At 48.2% G+C, this 6,464-nt stretch overlaps 1 long non-coding RNA gene across 1 annotated transcript; it reads left to right on the top strand.

Moving 5' to 3' along the window:
* Positions 1-436: 436 nt before the first annotated feature.
* LOC138420590 (uncharacterized) lies at positions 437-3,113 on the top strand. Its single transcript, XR_011249247.1, has 2 exons — positions 437-905; positions 1,919-3,113. It is a non-coding gene; the product is annotated as an uncharacterized lncRNA (long non-coding RNA).
* Positions 3,114-6,464: the final 3,351 nt, after the last annotated feature.

Consider the following 6,464-nt stretch of genomic DNA (forward strand, 5'->3'; position numbering starts at 1 on the left):
AGATGCTCCCCACTGCTCAGTGGATGGATGGATGGATGGATGGGACGGGTGTGTCTGTGCAGTGGGTATAGCTGTGGCCGCTACTGGGAGGGGCTGGTTCTCCTGTGAGCAGGCAAGCTGCTCATCACAGGAGGCACGTTACGTCAGCTGGGAGGGAGCCACTCTGGATTTCTGACTTCATTTTCACCTTCCTCTTTCCTGCTCTCAGTTCTGATCTCTGCGGAAGGAGTTCTATGAGGCTGTCTCTTCACCCAGGCTCTTAGGGGTACGGGCTTCATGAAAACCTTACCCTCGGTAGGAAATAGGGCAGACAGGATGTTGGTGCTAAAGCAGCCCGAGCCCAAGTCAGCCCAGGAGGTGGGGGCATCCTGTTGCGACCTGCTGGGCCCAACCCCCAGGCCCTGGCACTGGGACGGGGTAGCAGGGCCCGGCCCTCAGAGAGGGTGACGACTGGCTGTAGCCCTGGCAGGGACTCTGGCAGGAAGAGCCTCTGGCCTCCGTCATCAGGGGGGCAGCAGCATCTTGACTCTGAGGGGACGTTCGAAACAGGAAGTGGTTTTGGATTCAGGAACAGGAGTCAGCCTACAAGGGGAAAGATGAGAGAAGTGAACAAGAGCTTTGAGTCTCAGCCAAATGGGGCTCAGGAGACTCCCCATTCACCGGAAAACCTGTGAGAATTGGAGCAGAAGCCTAGTCACCCAGATTGAGCTGGGGAGCTTCCTTAGGACCACATGACTCATGAACGCAGATGTTAATCTTCCCTCTCCCACTGCCCAGATGGAGCTCTTATCCACGCCTGGGAGTAGCAGCTAAAGGGGGCAGCTGCCGATCTCCAGCCTCTGAGGATAGGCCTGGCTCAGGTATGCGGAGACTGACATCTTCAGCCTCACCATATGGGTAACAAGGTGAGAATCTCAGCTTGAACCTGTTCATCATCTGATTTTCCCCTCCATAGTACCGGATATTGACAAAACACTTAACTAGCATTGACTCTAGAGAAGGCAGTGGCACCCCACTCCAATACTCTTGCCTGGAGAATCCCAGGGACAGCGGAGCCTGGTGGGCTGCCGTCTATGGGGTCTCACAGAGTTGGACACGACTGAAGCGACTTAGCAGCAGCAGCAGCAGCAGCAGCATTGACTCTTTTCATTCACTTTTTAAATTCAGCAATCACATTTCCTCATTCCCGTGTTGAATAGCCCTTAGAAAAAATGAAAAAGAGAAAACCCAGGTACAGCTCAGTTGTGTCCAACTCTGTGTGACCCCTTGGACTGTAGTCCACAGGCTCCTCTGTCCATGGAATTTTCCAGGCTGGGATACTGGAGTGGGTTGCCATTCCCTTCTCCAGGGGATCTTCCCAGTCCAGGGATCATATTGTTTAACTTAAGAACCACCAGGAAGCTCCCCAAGGGGACAAGCTATTATCTCCCACTTCAGTCACCTCCTCCTTTCCTGGCTTTTGGTAGGCAGAGATGCGGTTGGGTCTCTGCCTTCTCTCCCGCTGAGCCCAGAAGAGTTGATAATGCTCAGCAGGGCTCTGCAGGTCTTCTTCTCTGGTTGCTCCATGCTTGCCAATCTCTGTGTGATTATGTGAAAGGATGGACAGAGAGCAGTGCCGCAGGGAAGGACCACGCAGAACAAAACTGCCCTCTTATCTTTGCCACAATAAAGCTGTTCAGCAACTTTATTTCCCAAAGATGGTCCCAACAGTATCTCTCATTCTATATTCTCTTTTGAAACATGATCTTGCCATTTCCCCATCAAGAGATAACATCTATTTCTTTTTTCAACATCTATTTCTTTTTTTAACATCTATTCCCTCTTGAGTTTGAGAGGACCCTATAACTGTTTTGACTAATAAATTATGGAGGAAGTGATGCCATCCTGTAACTGGCATAGCCCTTAACTGGCCTGGCAGCTTTCTCTTCCAGCCCCTGGGAACCCAGCAGCCATGTTGCGAGAAACTCAAGCCACGTAGAGAGGTCAGCACCATAAGGAACAATCAACAGGCCCAGCTGAGCCCCCAGACGACAGCCAGCATAAAGTGCCAGCATCCACATGAGCCATCTCAGACACCCAGTCTGGTTAAACGTTCAGATGACTGTAGCCACAGCTGACAACGGACTGTCATCCTGGAAAAGCCCCCATGTGGAAATCCCCCAACTGAGACCAGTCAAGGCACAGAACCATGGAGATCATAACAAATCAATACATACTAGTTTTACACCACTAAGTTTTGGGGTCCTTTGTTACTAGTAATAGATAGCTAGAACAGAAATAGACTACTCCAAAAGGTATGCCTTAGAACAACCACCATTTAATATTCCCCATAAGGCTCTTTGCTCATCTGTCTTCAGGCAGTCAGCTGGGGGCTGGCTGTTCTGTCACGGTCTCGGTTGGGATGAGTCAGTTCTGATGTATGTGACCTCTCGTTCCCTGACAGACTAACCCAGGCCAGTTGCAGCGTGGTAGCAGGGGTGTAACAGACAGAGTAGAAGATACAAGGCTTCTTAAGACCTAAACTTAAAGCTGGAATACTATCAATTCCACTAAATATTGTTCAGAGCAAATCTTAAGGCCAGCGCATGCTCAGAAGACGTGGAAATCAATTCTATTTCTTGATGGGAGGAGTTACAGAGTCACATTGCAGAGGGTGTGGATACTAGGTGGGTGGAGATTGCGGCTGTCTTGCAGTCAGTCTGTTCCATCCAATGAGGATGTTAAGAAGTTTGCTGGGTATTGTGAACTAAAAACCCTCCTTTGTTTTAACTGACATCTTTAGTTAGATCTCCATCATCCAATATTACTTTTCATTCTTTTAAACTTCCAGCCTCTACATGGAGGTAAAGAGAAAAGGGTCCATAAGGAGGAACTCTGGGGCGGCCTGCCTCCCTCATCAAGTGCTCTAGTTTTGTGGTTTTCAACTGGCTCTCTGCAAAGCCCTGGGCTTCTGGGGTGGCTTTTTGGCAGATACCACAAGGGGAGTGAATGTGTCTAAGTGTGAGGTCCCTGCCTTAACCAGGGCAGCTTAGCTCTGGCTTTGTGACTTTCTTTGGGTAAATGTTACCCAGCTTTGAAAAAATAAAATAAAAAGATTTTTAACTTCACTGAAATGGACCAACTTCTCCCTCTGATAGAAAAGCAAACAATCTTAGTGAAGTGAGTATCTACTCCAAGTTGCCCAGCAAATGAATGTCTTGGCTGGAATTAGAACCCCAGTCTGCTGATCCACTGTTAATTCCAGAGCTAGATATCTTAGCTTTTTCTCTCTTCTCCTCACTGGGTTCAAGATGGAAAGGGATTGCTGTAGCCTAATGGATAGAGGGGAAACTGACACCTTTTCAATTCTACATCCCCTCAATGTGAGAACATTTGTACTCCTTGAGCTCTGAGCCTCAGTGACCCCCATTACACACACACACACACACATGCCCTTATGTGATCCCTCCAAAGCTTAATCCCCAGAACCATAGACAATTCAGGGTATATCTGGCAGGCAGACAGGGCTAGCTGGTCAACCTCAGGATTAAGAAGTGCAACTCTATCAACACTTAATAGAGTTGACTCCTACAAGGGCAGATCGAGCTCCATCTGGGAGAAAAGCTCATTTCCCAAGAGCAGTCTTGGTCTTGCTTGAAGCCTGTGATCTCCTTGTTCTCCTTCCAGTGTGTTAATTCCATTTCTCCCTAAGTTAGATTTTTTAGGACATGAGCTATTTATAGCTCCTCCTAAGCCCTTTCCAGTCTGTTTCCTGTTCAAGTACTGCATTAGTCACCAGAAAGTGTCTCAGGCAATCTCCAAATCCCTGCCTGATCTCAGCAATAGAAAGCAAGGATGCTAGTCAGACTCGGTGTGGTCCTGGTGGGGAGGGGAGAAGCAGGAGGCTGGAGGCTGGGCAGGGAAGCAGAGGGAGCATCTCTTGTTCCCCATTCTCTGTGGCATGAAGCTCAGAGTCTTTATGGCTTCCTGGAGCTTACTTAGCCCTTAGAGACACAGAAGCCCTGCAGAGGCACCTCCGTTTGGCTGCATATTTTTGCCATTACTTGATGACCTATTTGCATGCAGCTCCTTGCAGAGAATTTCCTCCCAAGCCATATACGGTGATTTCATTGCACCACAAACTGAGGTTTCTATTTGCAGTCATGATAGAGGCTCCTTCCTAACTTCCTCCTGCCTATCCCTACATCCCTCTTTTTTTTTTTTTACTACAGCCTGCCCGGCTGCCTCCAAGCTTGGGTCTCGCCAAGTGTATTCTGTCCCAGGAACTTAGCAGCTGCTTCTGCAAGGAGGGTCCCCCAATCTGAGTTGAGCTGAGCATTTGTATCCACAGAGCCAGGGAGCAGAGATCTCTGAGGCCAAGGGGAGGAACGGGCAACTTCAGACAAGGGAGTGGGCAAAGGGGGAAGTAGTCAAGACTGACCTCTGCAATCCCTAATGAAGGCATTGAGTACAGGGCTTCTAACCCTGCCTTGCTGGGGACAAAGGAGAAAAAGGTGGAGCAAAGTCTGAGCTTCCATTGGAATAGCAAGTCTTCAAATGACCAGCATCCCAGAAGACTAGGACAACTATAACCTCACCACTCCCCAGGCCCCAAACAAGAGGACCCACATGCCTTGAACAAAGTTCCTGGGCTTCACTGGTGATTCAGTCTAGGCTCTCCTCAGAGATAGTGGCCGTCTCAGTCCCAGCTTCATCATTGCTCATCTCACAACAGCAAAGTGTCACCTACTACCCACCCATCACGAGCACCTGCTTTATTTATGCCAAGTTGGTTTATTATTATCATTGTTATTAGCTTCATTTATGCTGAGTGTTGTGGAAACAAACAACCCAAATCCTCAGAAAATGCCCTGGTGAGAAGCTGCCGGAGCGAAACACAACCCCCTCCCGTTTCACTCAGAGGGCTGGCACGCATACCAGCCACCTGAGCAGAGGAAATGGGGGAGGAGGTGGAGGAGGAGGAGAAGGAAACCAGACATGAGACGTGCATACCAGGCGCCAGCCCGGACCAGGCATATCAGGGTTACTCCTCAGCTCTGATCTGCACCGGCAATCTGGCACAACTCTCTTGATTTCCGTTCAGTTTCCATCCTAGGAAATTCATTACAGACTGTCTCCCACAGAACACACTCAATTACATCCTTGGGGATGCAGGAGCCCAGAAGATGCAATCAGGGCCAGCTGAGTCAGGCTTAGTCAAGGATGAGATTGCTTCTGCCAGTACTGGTGGCTTGGACTGATTGCTGGAGCAGGGCAGGGATGCAAGACCAGGCAGGGATGTCCCTCCTCCAGGACCATGATGGTAGATTCTGAAATTGAGAGCATTAGAGGGTGAGGCCCTTATCCAAGCTCTTCTTAAAACCAGGCCTCTCATTCTTTCATTTTTTAAATTCTGAGAATTAGCATGCATACAGAAAAGTGCAAAGAATCTTCTATATTCTAATAAATAACTATAAAGCAAATGCTCGTGTCATCACTGCTCACATCAAGAAATAAAACATTGCCAGGACTCTGAAGCCCCTGGCATGGTCGCCTTCACGCCTGGCACTGTCCGTTCTGTAGGTTTGTATCGAACCTGCCCGGAGCCCTGTGACATCGTCCCGGATCAGGTGTTCGGTGGAAAACACCCTGTCCCCCTGCCTCATCGGCAGGTGGATTCTTCACCACTGGACCACCAGGCAGGGATGTCCCTTCACAGCCTTCTAAAATCATCTACCCTGAAACATTCAATGTCGTCCTCCAAAATCACTGGACCATCACGACTGAAATGAAGGAAAATATGTGAGTTCAAGAATGTCTTAACTCCTCAGTGCTTCTTGCTTTAGAACCACAAAGGCATCTCTCTCTCTCTTTCTCTCTCTCTCTCTCTCTGTCTCTCTCTCTCTCATGGCTCTTCCTCTCCCTGAGACTTACAACATTTACTGCCTTTTAGTTTTACCACTTAAGTTTACATTCCTAAAGAAAATAGTTTTGCCTGTTTTGAGCTTTACATAAATAGAGTCATTACTAGCTCCAAATAGAGTCATTATTTTGTTCGGTTGTGTTTCTGAGAATCATCCCTAGTGCCATGTGCAGCTGTAATGCCCTCATCTGCACGTCTATATAGTATTCCACTATATATATGTCAGATTTACTTATCCATGCTACTGTTGGTGAACATTTGAGTTGTTTTGACTGTTATCACAATGCTGTTATAGTGTTCTTGGTATGTATAGCCTGGTGTTATGAGCATGAATTTCTCCAGGGTTTGCATCTAACGGTGGAATTGCTGGGTCAAAGGATGCACATTTCTTCACCTTTACTAGATGCACTAGCAAATGATTTTCCAAGTGGTTGCCTGCCTCTTGCCTTCTCTCCATTGCACAGTTGTAGCAGCTATGCTGAGGGAAGGAAGCCACAGGTTCAGAATTGCTGGTCCCAAGAGATGCTCTAGGAGGGAGAACTTCTTTGGGAAATCAACCTGT

This window comes from Ovis canadensis, chromosome 15 (assembly GCF_042477335.2).
Source record: "Ovis canadensis isolate MfBH-ARS-UI-01 breed Bighorn chromosome 15, ARS-UI_OviCan_v2, whole genome shotgun sequence".
Classification (NCBI taxonomy): Eukaryota; Metazoa; Chordata; class Mammalia; order Artiodactyla; family Bovidae; genus Ovis; species Ovis canadensis.